An 11,359-nucleotide genomic window follows, 5' to 3' on the forward strand; every position below is an offset into this window, starting at 1 on the left:
TTTCCAACTACGCACACGAGTGTGCACCACCTTCTTATTTTTATTCCATTCATTCATTCATGACGACGATGGAAACTTTTATTGATTACGCAGGACGAACGTACTATATATACGTGTGCCTGCTGCCCATCGCCGGACATAGTACGTAGCAGCAACTCATCCGTTATGGACCTCGACGAGCTCAGGGCGGTACATGGGCTCCGGTATCTGGTCAGGGTGAGAGCAGCACCGGCAGCCGCCATGGTACCCGCGGTTGCAGCAACCCCACCGGCAGTGGCCGCCAGGGTAGCCGCCGCCGCCGCCGCCACCACCACCAGGGTAGCCGCCACCGTCGTGCCAGTCCTGGACCTCCGCCTTCTTCTCCTCTTTGGCCTCTGCCACAGCCCAACACATAGTACAGATAATTAGTATTTGGGTGGAAGTTAATTATTAGTATTAGCTACAGTGCACACATGAAATTGAATGAACTCAAGGGCTTGTTGGAACCGCTGCTCCGGCGAGGAGCACGGCGACGGCGCGACACCGGCAGGTGGTGACCACGCACATCATGGTTCCACGACTGTACCGGCAGGTGGTGACCACGCACATCATGGTTCCACGACTGTACGGCTCACCGTTATTCTCGGCGTCCGTGCGACATGCATAGACCGCGGCCATGACGGGGCGACTCTTTCTTCTGTGGCTAGGACGCGATCGTGCACATCTGCAACCCGTCCTAGTTCTACACTTACACAACGTGATGGTTGTTACATCAAACAAACAACTAATGTCACGCCTAATGCATCTACTTAACTGAACATGCCTGAACACAACTCTGACAACGATTACTGAATGGTGCTGATCAACAAATCACCCCCTTAATCTTGTCAGACTTTAACTATGCCCAACTGCCTTCTCATCTCTGCAAACTTGATCCTGCCCAAAGGTTTTGTCAGAATGTCAGCTAGTTGATCATCTGTGCTCACATGTTCTAGCTGAACCACACCATCAAAGACACATTCCCTGATAAAGTGATATCTTGTATCAATGTGCTTAGTCCTCTCATGATAGACTGGATTCCTGCTCAATTCTTCTGCAGACTTGCTATCAATGAACATCTTGAAGCTTTTCACTTCAGTGCAAGTGAGATCAGCCAGCAGCTTGCTTAACCACACACCCTGACATGCCCCAGTAGCAGCAGCGATGTATTCTGATTCACAGGACGACAGAGATACTACCCTTTGCTTCTGTGAGCTCCAAGTGACAAGATTGTCACCCAGGAGGAAAACAGTGCCTGTAGTACTTTTCCTCTTTTCTATGTCTCCTGCATGATCACTGTCAGGGTAGCCAAACAGCTCTGAACTTTTCCCTTTGACAAACCTGCAGCCAAGCTCTGCAGTTCCTGCAACATATCTGACAATGCGTTTGATTGATGTCCAATGTTCAGAATTGGGTTTCTCCATGAACCTGCTCACCATCCCAACAGAGAATGCCAGGTCAGGTCTTGAGTTCACCAAGTATCTGAGACTACCAACAATGCTTCTGTACTTTGTTGCATTTGAAACCAGCTCTGACTTGCCAGGCAACACCTTGATGTGCTGTTCCATTAGAGTGTCAACTGGGTTGCATCCTTTCATACTAGCTATCTCAACTATCTTCTGGGCATAAGCACTTTGACATATTTTTATTTCTCCTGGCTTCTGCTTCACCTCCGGTCCTAAATAGTAACTGAGTAAGCCAAGATCACTCATGTTGAAGCTATTCATCATCTGCTGCTTGAATGTATCAATCATGTTGCTATCTGGCCCACAGATGATCAGGTCATCCGCATACACTCCCACCAGTAGTAGTGACCTTCCAGTACCTCTCCTGTATACTGCATTTTCTTCAACACTTCTGATGAACCCTAGCTTGTACAATTCTTGATCAAGTCTGGCATTCCAAGCTCTTAGAGCCTGCTTGAGGCCATACAATGCTTTTTTCAACTTCAGAACCTTGCCATGGGACTTTGGATCAGAGTAACACATACACTTCTTCTTGAAGCTCTCCATTCAAAAATGCAGATTTAACATCCATGTGGTGAACCTCCCATTCTCCCTGAGCTGCTAAAGCCAGTAAAATTCTCACTGTCTCCAGCCTTGCCACAGGTGCAAAGACCTCATCAAAGTCCACCCCTGGATTTGTGCATAACCTTTTGCTACAAGCCTTGCTTTGTGTTTCACAATTTTCCCATCAGGATCTCTCTTAACCTTGAAAACCCATTTTAAGCCAATTGCTTTGTGGTCCTTTGGCAGGTCTGACAGAACCCATGTCTTGTTCTGAATGATGGACTGCATTTCTGCATCCATTGCTTGTTTCCAGCAGTGTTCCTCAAGAGCTTGCTCAACATTTGCTGGTTCATCTGCTGCCAGCATACACACTCCACTATACTCAAAATCAATGATTACATCAGTAGAATCAAGCAAATCTATCATGGTTTTGTACCTGATAGGTCCACTGTCTGAGCTGTTGCTGCTGCTTGCAACTTCTGCTGATGATCGCTCCCCCCCATGATTTTGGAGCTGAGCTGAGAGTGGAGTGTGAGGAGATGGTGGTATGGGACTGTCAAAACCACCATGATCTATTGGATGATTGTCTAGATTCTGCTGCACATCTTGTTCTGCAGGTTCATGCACAGCTTCTGCATCTGCACCTATTGTTGGATTTCTGTCAGGTAGTTCAAACTCGATAGTGAAGATGTCTGACTGCTGTGCTGTATGCCCATCTGCATTGGTCCAATCCCATGGGTTCTGTCAGACCTGCCAAAGGACCATAAAGCAATTGCGGCACCGTCCTTTGTGCCTTGGAGTGCCTTCAGAGGTGAGCCCATACTTGGCTCCCTCCTGCCCGTCGTTAGAACGCGCCACGGCCTTGCCTTTGTGGTGACCACCGCGACCGCCATGGCCACTGTGACCGCCACTTGATCCGCCTCCGCCTTCTTTTGGACCTTGTTGGAAGCGGTGCTTGTGCTTCTCCAACAAGTCCTCCTCGGCCATCATGAGGCGACCCATCTTGTCCGTGGTCTGTTCGATCTTATCGTCGAGGCGCTTCTCCGCCACGCGCAGCCGCCCCACCAGCTCTTTGACCGTCATCTTCTTCATGTCGCAGAACATTTCAATGGAGACAACCACAGGGCTGAAACGTGAAGGGACCACATGCAAAAATTTCTTGATTACGCGTGAGTCCTCCACATTTCCCCCCATGGTCTTGAGCTCAGCGGCGAGGTTGGAGATTCGCATGCCGAATTCATCAATTGTCTCACCATCTTTGAACGAGATGTTCTCGAATTCATGCAGCAACCTCTAGGCTTTCACCTCCTTCACTTGATCAGCGCCGAGCCGCATCGTCTCGACCGCCTCCCAAGCCTCCTTCATCGTCTTCTTGCGCCCTAGCATCTGCCACATATCGCGCGACACAGATCGCAGGAGCGCCGCCATGGCCTGACGATCATGGGCATGTTTCACGTTGGTGCCTGGATCGATCGCATGCCAGATCTCCAACGCCTCCAAATTGCATTGCATGATCATCACCCACTTGGCGTAGTTCGCTCGATCCAGCATAGGCCAAACCAGTGAACTCTCCTTGATGCTGGATCTGGAGCTTGCCGACGCGTCGCCCATCTTCTCCGCCTCCAATCTCTTCGAGATCACTCTCACCTTCTTCGGCCGTTCACGCGGTGGACTGATCGATCCACCAATGTTCATGAACTGGCTCTAATACTAGAGTGTTGGAACCGCTGCTCTGGCGAGGAGCACGGCGATGGCGCGACACCGGCAGGTGGTGACCGCGCACACTAAAACCCTATCGAGAGCACGAGAGAGAGACAGCTCGAGGAAGAGGATGAACACAGGGGATTTTCACACTGCGACGCGTAGCGCTTGTAACACCCTGGTGTTACATTGTAACGTTTTGCTGAAATAATTCGTAAGCATCTGATTTATGTGCATTGGTGTATGATAGGCTTTATAATCCATGTTTGGCTTGGAAACATTTTTACGAAACGTACCGAAAAAGGTTATGTTTCGTGTCACATAACGCGTTTATTACCTGAATCAAAATTTTGTTAACACAAAATGTTATAAATGTTTTGGGAATGATGATAAAAAGTTGTGGTCGATGACATGGATGGCTAGCGCGTACTTTCCGGGGGTCGGGTTTGGGGTTTCGACGCGAAACCTTTCTAAACGACGCCCTCTACGGCGGTTTTTGAAGTGGTCGATGAAGCCACTTTTGGCATTAGTTGTGGAACAATTGTCTTAAGGAGTAGCGAAATGTCGCAACTATGGGTGATGGCTCGGTGTACCCCTTATCGCATCGAGCAATTGGCTTAGCGTTTGGGACATGGCGTACGCAAATTCTAGCTGCTTTAAAAATCGTGCACACCACCTGGCTGGGCGCTGGGCGTGGTCACCACCACGGTCGGCTTGCCAACGCGCTGTGTCGCGCGGGCTTGAGCCACTACCGCGCTCGGCTGTGCTGACGACGCCGTTCACTCGCACGCCCCGCGCGTCTTGACGCTCCGCCTCGCTGCTGCTCGCCTTGCCGACCGACGCGTGGCGCCCGGACCGCGGCTGTGCTCTGCCCGCGCCTTGCTCTGCGCCGCCATGGCCGTGTCGCCACTGGGTCCCACGTTCGTGTCACCTGCGGCTACGTTGGTACCACGCCTGGACTCCCTTGGTCGCTTGCGCGCTGGTCTACGGCCTGCTTCGCCATCACCTCGACGTCGCATTGCGGTGTCCGTGGGCTGGTACTACCCGTAGGCGAGCCATGCCGTGTTTCGTCGTTTGCTGCTGCGGCCGTGTGAACAGCTGTCGGGAGCACGCCCTGAGGTTCCCCATGGCCAGGCAAGTCAGTACCGAGCGTTGACGTCGCTGGTGAGCCATACCGCGATGGGACCTCCTCTGTATTCGTTGTCCCCTTGCCGTCGCGACCCCTTTTCTTCCAATTCGCCATAGTGGGTGCACCGCTTTCCAATTGGCTTTGCTTGTAGCTCTGTTAGACAGCCGGTCGTCTAGCCTTCCCCACCGCGCTGCCATCCTCGACTCACTGTGCTTCAATTTTGGACTACCGCGCCACCGGGTCCATAAGGCCATGCCGACGCCCTCCAGCGGCGAGCCAGTCCCGCAGTGCACCTTGTGGCGATTCAGTGCACCCACAGACCCGCCATGTCCTCCTGAGCACCCCGCGCACCTCAGTCCTAGCATCACAGCAGGCCAACCCCACCGCCACGGTAGTGTCCCCGTCGGTCATCACCGCACCGCCGTGAGCTCACGTGGCCAGCCTTGCTCAGATCGCCTCCAACCTAACCGTCAACACAGGGGTGTCGGTGAGTGCTCCCTGGTGCTTGCTAGCTCGTGCGCTGGCCTCGCCTTCGATGTTGCTCACAGGAACGCGCTCGCTCTTGCAGGTCGGGAGTCACCGCCGGGAAGGGGCTTCATCTCTACGCCTCTGCTCGCCGTGTCGCCTCCGGTAGCTTTGGCTTGTCGTCAAGGTACTTATCGACCCCTTAGGTAGACCGTAGAGGTCCAGGTGAGGCCGGCGTAGTCGTCCAGTGCCGCGCCACCGCGCCGGTGCGCGCCCTGGGGGGGCCAGGGACCTCCTCGCGGTGAAGAAGAGGAAGTGGGAGGGTGCTGGTGTAAAATGGTAGAGTAGCGAAACAGTACCGTAGAGCTCGTAGTAAATGCTGAGTTCATAGGGGGTGTTCGTGCAATTTTTACCGCGCGCGCAGGCTTTCCCCTTCGTGGGCCGTTGGCCATCTGGGCCGCGCCTCCGCGTGGGCCGCGCGCCTGGCTGCTGTCGCGCGCGGGCAGGATGGCGAGTTGGGCCGGGCCGCGCGTCGTGGGCCGGTCAGGGAGGTTTCATTTTCTCCATTTCATTGTATTAGAAATTGTTTATCTATTTAGGTTATGAACTGAACTTCAATAATTAGTAGTAAATTGCATGATTGTCCAAAAATAGCGAAACAAAGTTTGTTAGGTTCACAAAAATATCGACTACCTGTTAGTACAGTTGGTTCCCCATTAGTGGTTAGGATGGTAGGCCCATAAGCTTGAAGTAGAGGGCTTAGCGGTATATCGATCTTAAATTGCAAGATTTGTTGTGGTAAACCGACGATAACTTTAGCTTTGAAATCGTTACCGTAGTTTCCTTAGGCATTTATATACTTGTTGTAAAAACGGTAACCATAGAACGAGTTGTTTAATGCCGTAATTATTATCCTTGCTTTATCGTAAACTGGCATTAGGAGTATGAATATCCGTAGTCATCATATGAATATAGGGCGCGGTCATACATGTTAGTAGGACTGGTATATAGCTTAGACTTTAGTAGAAAGACCTCGCTTAGCAATGTAATAGAGGTACTTTTGCATTAAGAATTGCTGTTGTCATAGTGTAATCATTGCATCGTCATTTCATGTAGATCACGAACAGGTAGACTTCGTACCCGTCGGTGATCCGGAGTACGACGAGGTGGTCGAGGAGTACGAGGAGGAGCTTTTCACACAGGAGGGAGACCAGGAGCCTGTTGGTACTGACTTTGCTGACTCGGCACCTGCCCAAGGCAAGCCCCGGTGCATAACCCCTATTTTTAAATGATCACTGAATATATTTATATGATATGCATTTACGTTACAGGCATTTTATAGAAACTACAGGCATAGATATATCCACCTTGAATCCTACTAGTGCAGGTCGAGTAGCTGCTATGCTCAGGATATCGGTAGCGTGAGTAACCTGACGTTACTCGCAAATAGGTGATTACACTAGAATATCATGATAAAATAATGGAAAGGAAAAATGGTGACCGGACAGGGATGTGGATTGGATTCTGGTGGGTGTGAGGGGTTGTGTCCTGCGGCCACAGGGCATAGCCCGGTTACACTTTTTCCTTGTCGGTGTCAATTAAGGACCGGTCGTTGCATATGACTCTAGGCAAGTCACAGACTTTTGTCCTGAGCGCATACTTGGGTATGGGCGCAGGGAAGACTTGCTGCTCTCTTGTCGCGGATCCGGCTCTTTCCGGACCGACTGATGGGAAGAGGAGGTGGTGGAGGTCCTTGCGCCGCACTGAGTCCGGGATTCAGAGGCGGGGGCTTGGAGTCCAAGTTTGGATAGGGACCTGGACACCCGGGACAAGAGAGTGGTGGGTTAGTCCCGCTTGTGCCCGGGGTACAAGCAGGGCGTGTGTCTTCGGGGCACCCAGCTGGGCACATTGATTCGCGAATCGCCGGGTTACCCGGTACGGCTTGTCTGCGGTTTAGCACCGTAGTAAGAACTGGACGTGGAAAAGGAGAAGAAACAGTATCGATTGCTCAACTCTTGCTTGAAAGTAGCACAAGTGCTTATATAGACTGACTAGATAAAAACTTAATACGGCTGATAATAATAATATATCAATAAGGACTCACTATTAGTACTACTTTTGGCTAAAAGAAAACCAGCAACCATAAAGCCTAGCATATTCAGTTGGTACCAGAGCCAATAATGGTCATGAGTTCCTCACTCTTTTACAAAACTAAAAGTTTGACCAACAAAAGTTTTGCGAAAAGTAGGATGCGATTAAGTTAAGTTATATAAGTATAAGCCCTAGCTATATGGTATATCTAGGATAACGGCACTGGTTTTACCTAATCAGTTTTCTGCAGGTACACTGACTTACGTTGCGTAAGAAATCGCTTAGTATACGGAGAGTGAGTGTGCGATGTGCCGAACATGTTACGAATGCTGCTATATTCTGGCTTGAGTGAACGTATAGGTCGAAGCATGCATCATATATAGCATCTTACTTGCACTAGGAATTCCCCTTCACGTATAATGAAAGTAGTAAATGGGTAGGACTAACTTAATGAATACTTTAATAAAATGTGTTGTCATCTCTTTAATCCCTAGATTCTAATCGGAAGGGTGTCCTAATGGATGGTTCGTCTCTCTTACAGATGAATCTGAGGTCCGAATGTGGGAGCACCAGTTCGGGAGCGGCCAACGAGGGCCATGGTGATAGTGCTTGGGCCTTTGAGCGTGACAACAAGGGAGCTCGGGAGGTTCCACCTTTGGTTCCTCATCCTTTCCCGCCGCCACCACTGCCTCCGCCGCTGTCCGCCGTGGAGGTCATGGTGGAGTTGTTAGCTGCTCGTCGGGAGTCAGCCGCTGCTTGACAGGAGACTGCTCGTGCCTTGGAGGTTATGGCATAGGCTATCGTGGGTCTCACCCGTGGAGGCCCTGGAGGCAACAGCGAGAATGGGGGTGGTGCTCGCCGTCCTGAGGGACAGTCCTCTTATCAGGACTTCCTCAAGACCCACCTGCCCACGTTCACGCTGTCGGACGATCCATTGGAGGCGGAGCACTGGCTTCGCACGCTGGAGCAGAAGTTTCGGCTGCTCGGAGTGGCCAACGAGCAGAAGGTGCACTTTGCATCCCAGCAGCTTTTGGGGTCTGCAGGTGCCTGGTGGGAGACTTTCCTAGCCATGGAGCTGCCAGATCATCCGGCAACGTGGCAGGAGTTCTCCATCGCCTTCCGCGAGTTCTTCATACCTGCTGGCGTTATCCACCAGAAGGTGACCGAGTTCATGGAGTTGCGTCAGGGGAGCAGGATGGTAATGGAGTATGTGACTCAGTTCAACCACTTGGCTCAGTATGCAGGTAGTCAGGTGGACACGGATGACAAGAAGAAGGATCGCTTCTTTCGTGGTCTCACTCCCGTTCTTCAGGAGAAACTGTACCTGGGAAACTATCAGACCTTTGGGGCTCTGATGAACGCCGCCATTGCTCTTAAGGGTTTTCAGCGGGCATCTCAGGTGGATTGGAAGCGGAGGAGGGTGGCAGCTAGATCCTCCAGCCACCCTCATACTCAGAAGGTGCAAATTGTGAGGCGGGGGTCCTATCAACCATCCGACGGGCCTCCGTTCCGGTCACCCCAGCAGAACTCACATACTTTCGCTACTTAGTACAAGGCACCTCAGCAACAGGTGCAGCCCCAGCAGACTCAGGGACAGCAGGTCCCACCTCGTCAGGGATTCGGGAACAAGCTAGGTGCTTGTTTCAAGTGTGGCAAGGAGGGCCACTATGCCAGGGAGTGTCCTCAGCAGCAGACAGCTCAGCCATCTCAGCCGTCTGCAAATTCTAGGCTGGTTAAGAGGACTTTCATCAAGAGGAAGGTGCCTAGCAGATCCGATCAGGTGCACTTCACGGATGCTCAGTAGGTTGTGCATCAGGAGATAGTTATGGCTGGTATGTTTACCATCGAATCCCATCCAGCTTTGGTGTTGTTTGATTCTGGTGCATCGCATTCCTTTATGAGCATGGGGTTTGTAGAGCGGCACAATTTATCACTTGTGGCTATACCGTATGCCTATAAGATCCATACTGCGGGTTCTCAGATGTTTATCAATACCCATACGGATACAGTAAGTTTGGTATTAGCCACCCACCCGTACCGTCTACAGTTCATGATAATGCCTGGACAAGGCATTGATGTTATTCTTGGGATGAACTAGTTGCGGGTGTATGGGGTAGTATTGGATATGAAGAGAAGAAGCGTAGAGCTATGGCTTCCGTCTTCTGAGGATAGGATGTCTCTCATCATACCCTTAGAACCGGTCTTACCTGTTGCTACCCATGCTAAAGCCATTCCTGATCTTACCTCCATTCCAGTAGTATGTGAGTTCCCTGATGTTTTCCCTGAAGATCTTCCTGGTTTGCCACCGGACCATGAGGTAGAATTCTCCATTGAGCTTGAGCCTGGTACTGCTCCTATCTCCAGACGTCCGTACCGCATGGCCCCAAGAGAACTAGCAGAAATGAAGAAGCAATTGGAGGAGTTGATGGACAAGGGTTTCATCCACCCAAGTTCTTCACCATGGGGTTGCCCAATGATTTTTGGGAAGAAAAAGGATGGTACACTGCAGATGTGTGTGGATTACTGCCCCCTCAATGCGGTAACAGTCAAGAACAAGTATCCCTTGCCCCGCATTGATACTTTGTTTGATCAGTTAGCTGGTGCCAAGGTGTTCTCGAAGATAGACCTCCGGTCAGGCTATCATCAGATCAAGATCAGGCCACAGGATATACCAAGGACATCTTTCTCTACTAGGTATGGACTTTATGAATACCTAGTGATGTCTTTCGGCCTCACCAATGCCCCGGCCTTCTTCATGTACCTGATGAACTCAGTTTTTATGCCAGAGCTAGATAAGTTTGTGGTAGTTTTCATTGACGACATCTTAATCTATTCCAAGGATGAGGAAGAGCATGCCCGTCACCTCCGGATAATACTGACTCGGCTAAGGGAGCACCAGTTGTATGCTAAATTCAGCAAGTGCGAGTTTTGGCTTGATCGAGTGCAGTTTTTGGGACATGTGTTGACACCTAAGGGCGTTTCTGTGGATCCCAGCAAGGTGCAAGATGTAGTAGATTGGAAGTCTCCAAGGTCTGTGCATCAGATCCGTCAGTTCCTTGAGCTAGCTGGATACTATCGACGTTTCATCCCTGATTTCTCCAAGATAGCCCAGCCCATGACTAAGCTGCTCTAGAAAGAAGCTAAGTTTGTTTGGAGTCCAGTTTGTGAAGAAGCTTTCCAGTCCCTGAAGACTTTTCTGACCACTGCTCCTGTGTTGGCTCAACCGGATATTGAGAGGCCCTTTGATGTTTACTGTGATGCCTCGAAGATGGGTTTGGGGTGTGTGCTTATGCAGGAGGGGCGTGTGATAGCTTATGCTTCGCGCCAACTAAAGAAGCACGAGGTGAACTACCCTACCCACGATTTAGAGCTAGCTGCTGTAGTTCACTCTCTGAAGATTTGGAGGCATTATTTGTTAGGCAACAAAGTACATATCTTCACGGACCACAAGAGCCTTAAGTATATTTTCACTCAGTCCGAGTTAAACATGAGACAAAGGAGATGGTTAGAGTTGATCAAGGATTATGATTTGGAAGTCCACTATCATCCAGGAAAAGCAAATGTGGTGGCTGATGCTTTGAGTCGTAAGTCACATCAGGTTGAGGAAATACCCTTGTCACTCCACCACACTGAGGTGCTAGCTTAGATTGCATTAACCTCAGAATTGCTAGAGCAAATTATTCAGGAATAGAAGGGAGATCACGAAGAGATTCCTCACATCAAGAAGTTGCTAGCAGAAGGGCGTGGACCTCATTTTAGCATTGATAAGCAAGGAGTCGTAAGATACAAGGATAGACTGGTAGTCCCATCCAATGAAGAGCTGAAAAGAAAGGTTTTGCAAGAAGCCCATCATTCCAAGCTGTCTATCCACCCTGGTAGCAACAAGATGTATCATGATCTGCGTAGGCTGTACTGGTGGTCATACATGAAGCAAGATATCACCCAG

The sequence above is a fragment of the Miscanthus floridulus genome, chromosome 7 (assembly GCF_019320115.1).
Source record: "Miscanthus floridulus cultivar M001 chromosome 7, ASM1932011v1, whole genome shotgun sequence".
Taxonomy (NCBI): domain Eukaryota; kingdom Viridiplantae; phylum Streptophyta; class Magnoliopsida; order Poales; family Poaceae; genus Miscanthus; species Miscanthus floridulus.